This window comes from Lipotes vexillifer, unplaced genomic scaffold (genome assembly GCF_000442215.2).
Source record: "Lipotes vexillifer unplaced genomic scaffold, Lipotes_vexillifer_v1.1 scaffold82, whole genome shotgun sequence".
Taxonomy (NCBI): domain Eukaryota; kingdom Metazoa; phylum Chordata; class Mammalia; order Artiodactyla; family Lipotidae; genus Lipotes; species Lipotes vexillifer.
The window spans coordinates 43,990-59,944 of record NW_006783121.1 but is presented as its reverse complement, the minus strand read 5'-3'; positions in this window follow the sequence as shown (position 1 = coordinate 59,944).

The window sequence follows — 15,955 nt, the reverse complement described above, 5'->3', positions numbered from 1 at the left end:
CTATCAATGTGGTTTTTGGCTGTTTGATGTTAACCTTGATTGATCACCCGGCTGAGGTAGTGTTTGTCAGGTTGCTCCGCTGTACTTACTTATTCCTCCCACTTTATGATAGATTTTTATAGTGCAGAGGTAAATGATCAGATCTCTGTCTCAGAACATTCTGCCGGAAGTGTGGAGGACACCACACTGGCTAGAGACATTCCCAAAGTCTTTTGGATCAAAATTGTCTACATCAACGGTTGATTGATTTGGTCCGTTGTTTGGACCAGTCAGTTTTTTCTTCTATTTGAAAATACCTTTGCCACCTCTAGCCTTGCCTCCCGCTGTTGGATTACTTCAGCATCGATGGCAGAAGTGATCACTGTGGGCAGAACAGACCCTTTCCCAAGTGCAGGGCAAAGCCAGCATTTCTGTGGGTTAAAAACAGATGTTGTCTGTGCCAGCACTGTGACTTCACTTAGACAGGACTCAGGAGAGAAACTTTGCATAAATTCAAGACAAAATCTCCATGTCTGCATAACTGCAACTCACTGGATAAGGACGTTATGGCTGTTTGAATTTGAGAGGTGAAATATGAGTATTTATTTACGTAAGCATAACTGTTAGAATTTTTTTCTTTTGCAAGTATCCCCGTCCCCCAGCAAAGAAGAAAAGAACAAAAACATAACACAAGACAATTTGAACAAAAACAAATACACACACACACATCCATATATATGGCTTCATGCAGTGAACAGTTCAGAGGTAGTGGGTTTCAGGAGTGGCTTGTCCCAGGGGCTCAAATGACTCCTCACTGTCCTTTTCTCAGTTTTGCTTCCTTCATGGTAATCCATTCTTGAACAGTCTCCAGGTTTCAGGTGAGACCCTAGACCCCTAAGGGAGGAGTCATGTGCTGTTCCCCACTAGGGATGGAGCCCACCTCAATCTTGTGGATCGAGAAAGGGGAAAGAATGGACTCTCAAATAAGAAAGGGAAATGGATGCTGGGGAGGGAAGCATCAAAGGCACACAGCAGTGTGACATACTCACAGCAAAGCATCATTGGAGACGGGTTTATTTTACCTGTGAATAGAACCTTGACGCAGAAAGGAGCAACAGGATGTATGTTCAGGTGGAAACATTAGATTGGCAATGAAGACATAAATGAAATATCTGTTTTATAACTATTTTGCCACACTTGGTCTATGGTAGCATGAAGTCACATAATTGCATGCACCCTCCATTTCTGAATCTAACCAATGGGAATAATATGTCTCAACTCCCTGGCATGGTATGTGAGAAGATAAAATGAGACAATAAATGAGAACATGTTTAGGAAAAATATTTTAACAACAGAACTCTCTCCATAATTCTAACAAAGTCCTAGAGTGACTTGTTTCAATTTTTAGAACCTGTTTCCAGAGAAGGAAGTCTTCCTCGTTAGAGGCGCAGCTATAATGTATTCAGGCAAATATATCAAGCAATAGACTTTAGGGTAAAAGCTGTTGAGAAGGAGTTATTGCCATTTGCCATGACATGGATGAATCTCACATAGCATTAGGTGAAAGCACATGGACACAAGAGAACCAACTGTGCCAGTCCATTTATGTAAACCTCAGAAACAGACCAATTTCCTCTATGGGGTTAGAATTCAGGATAATGGCTCACCTTCAGAGGGTTTGTAACCGGTAAGAGCACAAGAAAAGGTCACTGGGATGCTGGTGATATTCTGATTCTTGGCCTGGAAGTCGGTTACATGGTTATGTTCAGTTTATGAAAATTCATCAGGTGACATACGTATAACCTGTGCACGTTTCCGTCTGTGTATGTCGTTGAAAAAGTATCCTAAGAAGGTTTAATGTCATTAAGCATGAGTCCAGTTCCAGATGACGAAGGCTGGAAAACTAGGGCCTGTGGAATGAATTCAGATTTCAGATAGTTCTTGTCTGGCCAGTACCGTGTCTTAGGGTTTTTCCCCCCAGGGCAGTAGTGATAGGCCTGGGGTCTGGGAACTTGGGGAAATGTTAGATGTACTTGCCATTTCTCCATTGTCCTCCTTTCTCTCTATAAAGCTACACCTGGCCCACTTCACCCCAGAGTGTTACCGGCCTGACCCCCTGAAGGTATTTGAGTTTGCAGGTTAGGGAAAGGTTAAAATCCTGACTCCATCACAGCCCAAAAAGTGACCCTGGGCTGGTTACTTAGCCTCTCTGTGCCTGTCTTCTAATCCTAAAATTATAGTACATTCCCAGAAGGTTTTTTGTTTGTTTGTTTGTTAATGAGGATCAAATAGGCGCTTAACACAATGCCAGCCATGTGACAGATTCTCAAAAAATGGAAATAACTATTATGAGTAGTAATATTGCCATAAATAATAGAATGTTTAATGAAATAAAATCGATGGTCTCTTGTGGACCTCCAGCCATTGTCTCACAAGAATTGCTGCTGAGCCTGTCCTTGCTCAGATCCCATTTGCCATGTCAGTGTTTTCATCAACCACGTTTAATAACCAGTTACCAGATCTGGATATTGAGGGCCGTAAATTTCCCTGGCGACTGTTGCCAGTGGCAGGTAATTGTGTAATTACCACTTGTATTTCCACAAAACACGTGAACTCAAGTCAAAATCAAGAGTTTTAGACAATAAGACACCAGGGTTTTAAAATGCAGGAAAGAGCTGCCCAACCTGTATGATAAGAAACGGGTGCCTGGTTAGAAAGCAGAAAAAGGACTGATAACAGTGTGGCAAAACACCACTGGAAGCCTTTGCACTGGCAGGACCATTTCCTTTTTCCTTCCCAAATGCTGCGTGCATCTGGAAGAGGAATTAAGGGTTTAGGATTAGCCATGGGTTGGTTAGGAACCAGTACCTTCACCTCTGGCCACAATCCATGGCCTTGGTTTTCAGTGTCCCTTTGGTAGTGTAGTTGCCTTTCTCAGTTTAGCATGGTCGCTTGGAAATGATGCCAAGCTGTTCAACATCCTTCAAACAGGGTAGCTTAATGGGTTCCATGGAAATATCCCATGACAGCAACATACTAGGACTTTTAGAAATATTGACACCATAACTCCAATCGGAAATGCTCAAGATATTCCTTTGCAAGATGTCAGACTTAGACCCCAAACTGTAGTTGAAGATTCTTCGGTTTCTGAGCATCATGTTTTCAGTTTATGAGAAAGGAAGTTAAAATGGGTTGCAGGGAAAAAAATGTCTTGCCTTTGGGTTCCTGCAAAGTGTTTGGTTTTTTTAAGAAAGAAGAAACTGGATAAGCTTTATTGTTACTATTATTTCTTCCCGTGCAGTGTCTGTGCATTAGCAGGCTAGCATTCCTTCAGTGGGCTTAGGTTGAATTTGTGTTTCTAGAAGGAGCTGTCCACATCAGCACAGGACCAAGGCGGGTGAGCAAAAGTCGAGCCGGTTGAGCAGTGATAGGGGACAGAATTGGAACTTCTTAAGATGACCAGTCCCAAATCTCCTGAACTTCCAGAAATTCTAAAGTCATGGGAGAAGAATTTCTCCAAGAGTCTTATTTGGCTGGCCACAGAAACTGAAATTCAACAAATTGAAAAGTGATCACAGTGCATTCTTAAAAAAACAAGTTCAGAGCATGGCATGGGGCCATTTTTAGAAGTGTAGATGCCCTTCTACCAAGCTAATGAAATGGCCCTATTTTCCTTCTGACAACAACGGTTTCATTGATATATCATGTTGCCCCAAACCAGTCGAAATTGATAACAGAGTAGTTGATTTTAAATTACCTAAGGCTCGAGTAGGCAGAAAGAAATAAAAATTTGCTCCAGGTATTTGGAGGGGCAGGGCCTTTTGCAGAATTGGACAAGAGGCATCATTAGTAGCACTTTCTTCAGGAGACCGATTTTCTGTGCATGTGTCCTTGCAGTTGTTCCGAAAAGCATGGATTCCTCCTGGTGCACCTGGAAGTCTTGTCTTTTCCTAACCTATGACTTTGGTTCATACAGTGTCACCTACTGTCAAAAGTATCCAGCTGAGAAGAGTAAAAGGCATTTGACTGAAGAATGATAATGCGGGCAAATTGGATTCCAGATTTTGTACAGCTCCGAGATAGTTTATGTTCATCTTTTTTCAGTCTCAACATAAGAGTAAATTGCAAGATGCCCCCTAAACCTTTTTATGTGCTACAGCTTATCTCTGAAGAAAACAAAACACAAGCGGGACGGCTTTGTAGAACAATCCTCCCTTTATCCTCCAAGAAACGGCACTTGTAGGTATGATTAAATGTAACCGAGCTAGGTAAAATGGATACCACATTTGGAGCAAGGAACTGTATTTTCCTTCAGCCAATATTTTGGAAAAATCTGATGTCAGTTTGGACATTGGTATTAAACCAATCCATACGAATTCAGGCAAATACAGCTGCAGAAATCTCCTGTAAAAGCCAGTCGTTTTGTGCTGAGGGCATCTAACTGAATATTAGCACATGGTGGTAACTAGCCAATCAGTTTGTGCGTTTGATTGGAATTTCAGAAGATAATTGTTTCATTTCCAGGTCTGTCTCTAGCTCACCATTTGACCTTCAGCTAATTGCCTAATCTCTCTTAGCTTCACGTTTTCTATCTTGAAAGTGAGAAGAATAATAACAACCAACTACCTATCTCATCCGGGTATTGAGTGGATTAATGGGGTCATGTTTGTAAGGTCCTGGAAAATTCTCAAGAGAGAAAGTTCTACCACTTTTCCGTCTCTGCCTGGTAATATTTTAGAGCCATAAATGGGAAGGGTTGCATTTAACGGGGTCGTTATTACAGACGGATGTCCTCTGCTTCCTTATAACTAGAGAATGGACACCTTTTGAAAGCAGAACTTTTCATTATTATGGAATCTCTGATTCTGTTTGGTTGGTGCAACAATCTGGAGCTCCTGTGATAAACCAAGCTTTCTCCTCTAGCTAAACAGTCCATGGAGCTCTGAGGAAAGCACCATAGTTTCATGACCACAAGGAATTACCCAGACTATTTCTGCTTCAGTAATACTTAGATTGACTTTTGGGGTCAAACAGACAGGTTGAGTCCTGTCTCTGCCACTTCCTGGCTGGGTGGCCCTAAGCAAATCTCTCAACCTCCCTGTGCTTTAAGGCTGTTGGGAGCATGACCTTTAAGTAAAATGCTTAGCACAGTGTCCAGCACATGGTAGGCTCCCAGGAACCATTACCTTTGTTAATAGTGTGTGTGACCATAACTGCATGTATTCTCCAATGCCACGAAGAATTATAATGAGTATTAGTCCTCGATTAAGCAAAACCTAACTCATCAGAGCTTGTGTTTAACCAGAACCTGGCTCATCATGGCTGTCCCGTAACACTACCCTCATTTTGTGAGCACTTTAGATTTAGGAAAATGGCAAATTAAAAGGAAACAACTCGGTGTCAGGGATTTATGCAAATTCCTATGGTATATTTTTTTTGTCAGTGCTGATCTAGCCCAATCTCCTGACTTTCCGGAGACGATAACTGCAGAGTAGCTCTGAACAGCTGACATTCACTGAGAAGGAACTACATGCCAAGCATTGTGCTAAACACTGTGAATACATTTTCTCATTTAATTGTCACAACAGCCCAGGGAGGTAGGTACTGTTAGTAACTGTCTTACAGAGGGGGAAACCGAGGTTTAGTGAGGCTAAGTTATCTGTCCCTACAGTTATTAAATAGAGGCACCAGATTTCAATCCTTACTCTGACTCCAGGGCCCTGTTCTAACCCAGAGCCATCCAACAGAAAATAATGCAAGCCATGTATGCAATTTTAAATCTGCTAGCAGCTATATTTTTTAAGAAGTTAAAAAGAAGCAGGAGAAATTAATTTCAATGATATATTTTCTCTAATGCAGTATATCCAAAATATTATCATTCCAACATAGTCAGTTTAGAAGTTCTTAATGAGATATCTTATAATCGTTTTCTTTTTTCATGCCGAGGCTTTGACATTCAGTTTATATTTTGCACTTACAGCCCATGTGAATTTGGACGAGCCACATTTCCAAGTGCTCAACAGCCGCGTGTGGTCCGTGACCACTGTACTGGGCGTGTGTAGCTCTCACCCCTGTACCGTCATGCCTGAGTCACTGAAGTCTGTGTCATCCAGGTTTACTAGACTGTATTTACCGAGGAAGAAACTCAGTAAAATTTCCATTTTTAACAAAGGTAACAAAAAGGTATAGCAGGAGTTTAACATGTTAATTCTTACATTCCCAGTTTGCTAAACAATTAATTTATCCTCAAAGAATAGCTCTTTCCTAGAACATCCTGGTAGCTGAGCTTTTACTTTGTCATATTTAATATGTATATTTGTACAAGTTGGTATAAATGAAAAACCATTAAATGAATGACTGAAAGAATATATTCACTGCCATGGCAAAGGAGGATCTCTTAAGCAGGGAAGATACGTAAGTACCATATGGGCAAGAACCTTATCCGGTTTTTGCCCATCTCTGTAGCCCTGCCTGTAGGAAAGTGCCAGGCACGGAGGAGACTTGCAACAAGTATTTTTTGGGGAGCAAACTGATGAATCCACGTGGAGAAATTAGTTACTTCAAATTTTATTCCTAATGGGCATAGGGAATCTAAGTCCCTTCTTTCTCTCCCCTGAGTATTTGGATTTTAAGGCTCAAAGTAATGGATTTAATTTATTTAAACCATTTATGTTTCCAAATGAAATGGCATCAGAGAGACCACAGAAATCAAGAGTCTACTTTTTTTGCTGTTTGTTTGTTTTGTTTTGGTCGCACCACGTGGCTCGTGGGATCTTCGTTCCCCCGACCAGGGGCTGAACCCTGGCCCTCGGAGGTGAACGTGTGGAGTCCTAACCACTGGACCACCGGGGAATTCCCGAGGGTCTACTTTTAAAAGACAGTTGTTGACTTCCTCACTGATAGTCCCAAATATGTCAAAGGCAGATGTCCTGTAGATGTTGGCGTAGGTCACAGGCTGCACCGTCCGTCACTCAGCCTCAGAGTATTTTTTCGTCTCTGAGAAAAAACCCTCACATACTCGTTTCCTGGCCCGGACCTCACTGCTTATCCTCAAAGTGCTCCCGAGATCCTCGCCTGACTCACGCATGGATTCTTCTCCCACTCCACACCATTCACACATTAGTGCTCAGCCCCCATGGCTTCTTCCTGCTCTGACAAGATATTCTGTCTCAAGAGAACCTGAGGATGGTCTCAGATCAAATCTCCTTTAGTTTCGAGGGGGCTGGTCCAAACCCCAGCAGGGAACAGGTATCTGCCATTTAACCCTAAACCTGAATTTGCCTTTTTAACTTAAATATTAATTTCCCTAAGACAACCAAACACTGTTGTATTGTCAGAACTCTTTGAACTGCAAGTGCTAAAGCCCAGTTCAAACTGATTTCACAAAAGAAAGGTAAGGAGGTTAAGGTGGCCCTCAGGCACGGCTGGATCCAAGGGCTTCGACAAGGTCAGAAGGCCAGTGTCCCATTTTTGTTCTCCATTTCTGGGTTCTGCTTACTTCTAGATTGCCTTTATTTTCAACACTTCCTTATGTCATGGGATGCTTCCCAACCCCTTACCCAGAAACCACACTTATAGCCAACCAGGGCTCTTGATCTGCAGGATTCATCTTTAGCCTGGCTGTGTGCCCTGGGGCAAGTTGCTTCACTTCTCCAAACTTATGTTCCCCTTCTGTAGCATCAGGATAATAACAGCCTTCAGGTCAGGCTCCATATTATGTACACAAAATGCTTAGCACAGACCTGAGTGAGTGTTTTAAGACAGAAGTGGGGGGAAATTCTATTTTCTATGGGGTAGGTAGTCACGACTGTAGAAAAGAGACTGTTTACAAGTTCTCCCAACCTCAAACCAGTGTCATTAGACAGAGGACACTGTGCATCTGTTCTCTGAGCCTCCTGTAAGACATCAGTGCTTGGGAGCCCTGGCAATGACATGGATGCAGAGGGTTTGTCTTCTGATGGTGACCCATTGAGTCAGAGTAAGGCCCTGTCTCTTGCTGGGCCCCCTTGGGACTTGTAGCGTGGCCAGCCAGCACGAGGAGGGATCCCCAACGTTGAACTTGGTCCTTAAGAGGTCACAGACCCAGTGCCCTCACCCAAGCAGCAGTAACAACCAGGATATGTTTACAAACACATTTGGGGGGGCTTCCCTCTCAGCCATACGTTTGAGATTTTATTCTAGAGCCTGTTCGGGTCTAGTGCTTAGTATAAGTGCTCAGTAATTACCTGTTGACTAAAATGGCCAAACCAACATGATAACATGACCTGGCACACACAGTACTAATGTGATGAATGTATGAATGAATGAATGCGTCATAAAGCTTGTTAAATGAATAGTTGATGATCTACAGTAGATGAGCCATAAATATTGGCTGAATGGGCAAAGAATGAATGAATGAAAGAATGGCCTGTCAGTCATGTCCATGGCTACTACTTTCCATATGTGTTAAGCTGATCTTTGATTTATTTTCTGTAGCTATAATTCAGTCCCAACAAACTGACACTCTAAATTTATGACTTGTTTTTATTTCCTGTTGTTGAATTTTGAAATAGATGATGCCGTCACATGGATTGAATTCTGTTTTCAAATAGAAAGAGGTATTTTCAAACATCCTTGAATTGAGCATGCAGAATGAGGGAGGCATGGTGCTTACGTACTCACTAATCTCTGTTATGACATGTCTGCATGACTGAGAGTATCATGCTCCTGGGTTGAGGAAAGGAGGGTTGTCCACAAATGACACATGAGTGGAGCCATCATGTTCCTGTATATACTCGGTAGATATATGTACGGGCTGGAATAGGTAAATTTAATCCTTTGCCATTATTCATTTCACTTTCCTGAATTCTGTGCTATTTCCAAGGAGTAACTGCTTTTCTTCTGGGTTAAGTAGAAATCTTTGCTTAAGTCAAAACCACTTACTTTAAATACATTCAGAGACATCAGGATCTTTTGCCCTAGGAGTGTTTCTCATGTATTTCAAAGTCAATGAATTGTCACTTGACCTTAATGGACACTTACAGATCACTGAATTAAGGATTAAACTAAGTGGAGAAAAGAAGCTTTTATCCAAAATTCCCTGATTTATTGAGACAGATTTGGGAAGTCATAACAGTGTCACTTAATTGAGCATTGATGATTATAGTGCCAATGTATACAAAATTAAAAGGACTTGGGATTTAATTCCGCTATTTGGAATTATTTGTGGTCCCTTTTAAGGAGGTCGAGAATATTTGCACAGAAGAGAAAAATCTGGTGAGAGTCACTCCAGTTAAAATTCAGTAAGATGTGCAATTGCTATTGTAAGTCAGAACGTTCTTGAAAAGTTAAAAAAAAAAACAAAAAAACAAAAAAACGCCTCAGCTTCCTAGATATTTTGTGCACAGGTGGGTATCAGGAATTCCAAATAAATGACGAAATGGTGAAATGCTGTCCCTTTCATTTAGATACGTTACTATTATGTATCTCTCTTGCTGAAACATTTTCTCCGTCATTGGTTTGAAGTTAAAAACTGTGTCACATAGCTGAAAATAACAAGAAGAGATGTTCGTATTCTTATGTAGTCTTGAGATGACAGGATGCACTTTTCTTCAGGCAAAATCCATTTTTAACACTCATCCTCCAGGTAGGCTTTCCAGGTGGTCATGAAAGGAAACTTGTTCATTGCTTCGTATCTGGAAAGGATAGATTTGATCTATATTGGAATCTTCTTAGAGCCGAATCTGCACATTATCCAGCCCCTTTCTAATGAGATTGTGTTCTTCTGCCAACCAGTTTCACTGCATGCCTAAGTCGGAAAATTTTGAAACATATTACACTTTTCTAGATTTTTCTTCCAGGGAAAGGAACTTAGCTGAAGAATTTGAAAACCTTCTCTTACATACCCGGAAGTTTGGCCGGGTAATGGGTTGTTTGGAAACAAAAGTAATTACCGAGTGTAGCCAGATCAGATTTGCAAATCCTAATACACAGATTTAGGCACGTGATATTGAAATTTGTGACCAGTAAATAAATAAGACAAAATAAAATTCCAACATTTTCTCCTCTCTCTCAGGAGAGACTAATAAATGGGCTTGGGTTCCCCTGCAAATGGTTAACCTGTGTTCTCCTAAACCCAGCATCTAGAGGCCCAGTGGCCCACATACAATATGGAATGGGCAACAAGACTGACCATGCCAGCTGCCTTTTAAAAGAAAGCGCCAGTTAAGAAAAAAATCGCCTTTCCGAAGAAATAGTATGGCAAAAGGGGGAGTAATGGAAAGCCATCTTCCTTCAGAAGAAAACTATTTCTCTTATCGGACTCCTCCCACTTAAGGTAAGCCTTGTGTGGGAGAGACCAGGGGGAAAAATGGGGGCACATTTGGGGAACCAGGGAGACATTAAAAAATAGTTTTGCCTTTATTTGTAGGTGAAGTATCTATAGAGTATACTGGTGAAGCTCCTGATATTACAGTCAGATGACCAAGGTTCAAACCCTTGCTGAGCAGTTATGTGGCTATGGGCATGAGCATTCATTCATTCATTCATTCAGAGCGTTTCCTCTGGGCCGGACACTGGAGGTTACAGCTCTGAACAAGATAGATGAGACCCCTGCCCTGTTGGAGCTTACATTCTAGTGAGGGGAAACAGAACACAAAGAAATAGGCATGCCGATGAAATGAGCTCATTTTAGACCAGGATGGAAGAAGAAAAATCATGCAGAGAACCACCGGCAGGGGGAGCAGGAGATCCCTTAGGTTAGGATGTATACACTGAGGTGGTGGCCCGAATGAAGTGAGGGTGCCCAGGTGGGAGGAACAGCTTTCCAGGCACCGGGAACAGCAAGCGCAAAGGATGCATCACGATGTGGCTGTCAGGCCGGTCAACTTGTTTAGACTTTGTCTGGTAAGGTAGGGAGTCCGTGCAAGACTTCAAGCAGGGGAGTGATATGACCTGAGCTGCACTGGGGAGGACGAGCCCTCATGTCCTCATCTCTCGTGTCAGGGGTAACACAGGAGGAGCAGCAGGCCAAGGCCTTCTCAGAGAACCGGGAATTCAGAGGACATTGTCCAGGCAAGGTCAGCATTCAAGGTGAGTTGCTGAGTATGGATGCTTTGATTGCTGACGGTGCTGGTGGAATGAGGGCAGGGAAGTAAGTCATGGCTTCATGGCACGCCAGTGAATGAAATAAGGACAAATCTTTGACAGATCCATCAAACTGAACTGGACTCGAATCAGACTTTCCTGGCGTGGCTTATTCTGGTGGTTTTTGTGTTCGGGGCTTAGTGGAGTGAATCAGAAGCTTTCAGGAAAAGACTCTTTTCACTAAGGTAAGCCTCATGTGGGAGAGGCCAAGGGGAAAAGTGTGGGCACATTTGGGGAATCAGGGAGATACCTTTAAAAAAGTGGTTTTCTCTTTATTTATAGGTAAAGTATGGCGGTTAAGCCTCTGTTATTTAGATTCAGATTACCAGGGTTCAAACTCTTGGGTTTGAATACTAGAAGAGCTTGGGTTTATAGAAGTTGTGACCTCTCTGGACCCTTTTTTTCCTCCATATCGTGCAGATAATAACAGGATCTACCCCATGAAGCAGTAAGGATGAAGCAAAGCAATGAATTTAAAGAGTTCAGACAGGAGCTGGCATCTGGCACATAATAAGAGCTCAATAAATGTTACCAGCAATCATTGCTATTATTCATTACCCATTATTATCTCAGCGCTCATCAGCCTCCTCCTTATTGACTTCTACCGTGCAGACCCGGTGGATCATGTATAATTGCCGACCATATTTCTCTCCTCTTCCCACACATCCGCCCCTACCCTCCTCAGGCAACTCATTTGTCTCAGGATTTTCCCCAGAGACCCAGGGACAGATATTCCTTATGTTGAAATCACTACAGCAGTCTTCTCCATGGGCAGAGGCTGGACCGAGGCCCTTTGTACATTATCTCAACTGTTGGAGCATCCCTAATATGTTCCATTTTACAGGTGAGGAGATTGGGGCTCAGAAGGGAAAGTGACCCCTGTAGGGTTACTTGGTCAGCAAGAGGCAGAGTGGAGATTCAGACTTAGGTCTGTTTGACCTCGATGTCCCTTAAAACTCAAAAAAACCAAGCATCCGTTCAGAGCCCCCACCCCCACCACAAAAAAAGCACCATTGACTCTAAAAATAAAGAGGGCTCTAAGTTAGGAGAGCACCGTGATTAGGCCAGTGCTAGGAGAGCCTGAGGTTCTCAAAGAGACTCCTTGAGTCTGCCCAGTGTCCAAAGTTGTCCTCCAACCTCAAAGGAGCCTCTGTCCCTTCCTCCCCACAAGGCCGGTGGCCAGTGGCAACACAATGTGATGGTATTACTTTGACTGTGGCCATGCGGTGGTGAGGAAGCCCTGACCCCCTTCTGGCCTCTTTGTCCTGTTTAGTGCTCCATCTGTGGGCCCCTCGCCGGCAGCCAGGCTGGTCTTGACTCTGAGGTGGAGAAGTAAACATCTTGGAAATCTTTATTAGTTTATTTCAGAAGATGGAGCCTGTTTGTCCCTGGGGCCCGTCCCTCTTTTATGGCCTCCAGCCCTTCTTGACAAATTCTAGTGACCGGAGAGAAAACCGCTTTCTGCAGCGGATCATTAAAACACCACCATAAACCTAGGGCCATAAAATATTATTTGCTGGGCATAAAAGGGGGGTAGATTTTCCCAGAATGACAACCCAGGCCCTGCTTTCTCCCACTGAGAAAGGCGGCACAGGGATGCGATCGTTCATAAATTCCTTATCTTGCACTCTGTTTTGTGAAATAACCCTGTTGGGAGAGCAGCCAAAAATATTGATTTATTTGTTCCACAGACTCAAAAGCATTTTTAATGAGTGGAGTATGGCGATGCCTTGCCATTGTGTCTGCAGATGACTCAATCTCTGTGCACACACCCAGATGCACGCACGGTTTGCACAGGGAAACCATGGAGTTCCACAAATTGGAGGTAGGTTAAACAAGAATATTTGAAGGTGAAGGTGAAGAGGCATCCATTTGCCTCCTTCCAACTGTCTGCTCCTCTCACAGCCAAATTAACCAGCACCCATGGTGGGACTGGTTCTTACAACTGAGCCCGACTTTCCAGAGCAGGACCTGACTGAAGGTTCTCAGTGGATTTCACAGTTGGTCTCCCTTGACATTTTCCCCTGGAAAGAATTCCTTCATCCATTCATGCATTCATGTGGTCATTCAACAAATACTGTTGAGCACTTACCAAGTGCCAGGCACTGTTCTGAGCCCTGGAGTTACAGCCGTGAAAAACACTGTCACAGAGGTTATTGCATCCTCGTGGGGTATAATCTCAGCACACCCAATATTAATTTCATCAGATAAAATTCACAGTCCTTTATCTGAGCTGCTTGGGGGTAGGCTGGTTTGTTGGAAATTTTGGAATTTTTTTTGAAAGATGAGATGGGGCATATGATTAGCTCGTTTGCAAATAGCCCCAGTGAGGTCTGGGGAAGTACCCGGTAACCCAACACCGTTCATATTTCATCTGTGAAGAGTATGAACATTCCCTCCAACTGGGATAAATTAAGACTATAAATGATCTTGTCATGGGAGGTACAGCTTTGCCACCAAAGGAGCTTAAAAACCTGTTTTCAGAGCTGCTTTCTGTAGAGTAGCAGGTATTGAGTGCCCAGTGCGTGCCTGACCCCTGCTAAGTTCTCCAGAAGCATCACTGTTCATTCTCACTGCACCCCTGATTTTCAAGGTCATGTTTCATTTTCACTGCTCTCCTACCAGGTAGGTCATCATATTTCTGTTTTTCTTTGTTGTGTGGCGAGATCATTATATTTCTCTGGTGTTTGTTTGTTTGTACTGTAACAAAATCAATATTTTTGTTGTCATATGTGTGTGTTTAAGAGGATTCTGAGAGGCTAAATGACTTGTCTAAGGTTTCACAGCTGGAAAGAGGCAGATCTGGGACTGGAACTCCAGACTGCAGAGTTTACACTCAACCATAACCTAGCACCAGTTCCCACTAGAGGAAAGACAGCAAAGCAGGAAATAAAACTCTTGGGGCTAACAAAGGCTAACTAACAAAGGCAATTAGAGAGAAGCAGGCAATTATTCAGATAATTCAGAATATAGCTTTTTTTTTTTTTTTTTTTTTTAAAGGTTTGTGGTTAGGTAGCTAGTGTTTCTGGAGCAAATTCTCAGAATAGGATCTTGTAAGCATCTACCTCCAGCACTCAGGTGCCCCCCACGTGGGGGGCTTCAGCTCAGCCCCCTTTGGGAACTCTATTCTTAGTCAACTTACTTCCTGACACTTATCAGAGCCTCCGTGGGTGAACTGGGTCCGAAGCCATGCTGCGGGGCATTGCTGGGGTGCCAGCCCAGGAGCAGGGTGTGTTCCCCACAGCCCGGAGAATCTAGGCTGCAGCCGCTGGGCCAAAGAGCTGGAGGGAGGGAACTGCGGAGAGACACTGCCTGCCCAGGGGCAGTTTGCCAGGAGGGGACCCTTCTTTGTTTAGACCCTCCTTCCCATGGGCAGATCTAAGGCTAGATTAGAAATTGGAAAATAGCCACTATGTGGTTAAGGCCTAGAGAATGTGAAGGGAGAGGGGATTCGGGTGAATGCGAGATGTCCCAAGGGCATCTATGATAAAGTTGGGTTCCCCCTTCTTAAGTCTGCATGCGCCCCTGGTGAAAGAAATCGTCCTGGGAGGAAGCCAGGGCTTCTCTTGCAGTAGTTTGTGGGAAGCCCACACTGCCATTCTGGTGTGCCCAGCAAAGGCCAGGACCCCGGAGGGGTACAGGCAACTGGGACAAGTAAGGGTCAGGAAGGGACTTGCAGAGGGTGGGGCAGCATCGCCTTGGGGTGGTCAGCCAGAGATGGGAGTGGGGGATGGAAAGAATGAAACAGCCACTGCCCCAAGTACCCAGGGCAAGGGTTTTGTGCTTTAAGGTCAAGGGCATGCCAGATGTATGGCAGAAATTGAATCCAGTGTGTGTGTGTGTGTGTGTGTGTGTGTGTGTGTGTGTCTTCCACCTTGGGTTGAGGATGGGGAGGGCTGAGAACAAGAACTGCACTCCAATGTGAACCACTGTTGGTGGGTGGCGCCCCTGGCGTGCGGGAGGTAGGGGTCACACGTCCACCAACCCCGCCCAATCGGGGTCCCCCAAAACCACAGGTGTCTGGAAGTGCCTGCAAGTTGCAGTGCCCTGCAGAACCTGGTTTTGCCGAACTTCGCAGCCTTTTCACCTGAGGGGACCAGCCAAGATCCAACCCGGCAGGATCACGGGTCGCTTCTGGATGCGTTGGGTCGCAGCCAGGTGCTCAGTCGTGCACCCCACTACCCAAATCTACTACACTGGGGGCGGTGCAGGATGTGTGCGCCTGTCGTCTTCTCCAGCCCACGGGCTTAGGGACCCTCCCCCAAGGTTAAGAATGGGAAGGAGGCCCTCCTAGAGATTCCGTGTCATGGCGACAGCCCCTGTGCAGCCCCAGTGCGAGCGGCCTTGGACAGGTGAGCCAAGGGGTCCAGGCTGAAGTTGGGGTTCAGCTTCCATTGGGTAGGAGGTTTGGGAAGGAGAGCAGAGGGCCGGGCGGCGGTCAGGCAGCGGCTGCGGAGTGGACCTCTCTCCTTCAGCAGATGCCTGGCGGATGGGGAGCCAAAAGCAGGGGGATCGAGCAGGGAGTGTATCCCGCCCCACTGCACCCCAGCTCGTGGTACGGCTTTAAAATCCTGCAGAGTTTGTCATAGGTCGGCCTCAGCACGCATGCGCAAAGGCAAAGTTGAGTTTTTTCTGTCTCCCCTCCCCTCCCCCCCTTTCCAGCAGCCTTTGGTTCTAAAACTTAAATTTTTTTTTTTTTTTTTTTTTTTTTTTCCTGCTCTGAGAACACCAGGAGAAAGAGGAGTCCGGAGAGAGTGAGGGAGAGAGGGAGGCCGGGGCGTGGGTGGGGGGTACGTGGTCCTTGCGGTCGGTCAGTCTGTCTGTGGGGCGCAGGATCGCGTGGAAGGCTGCT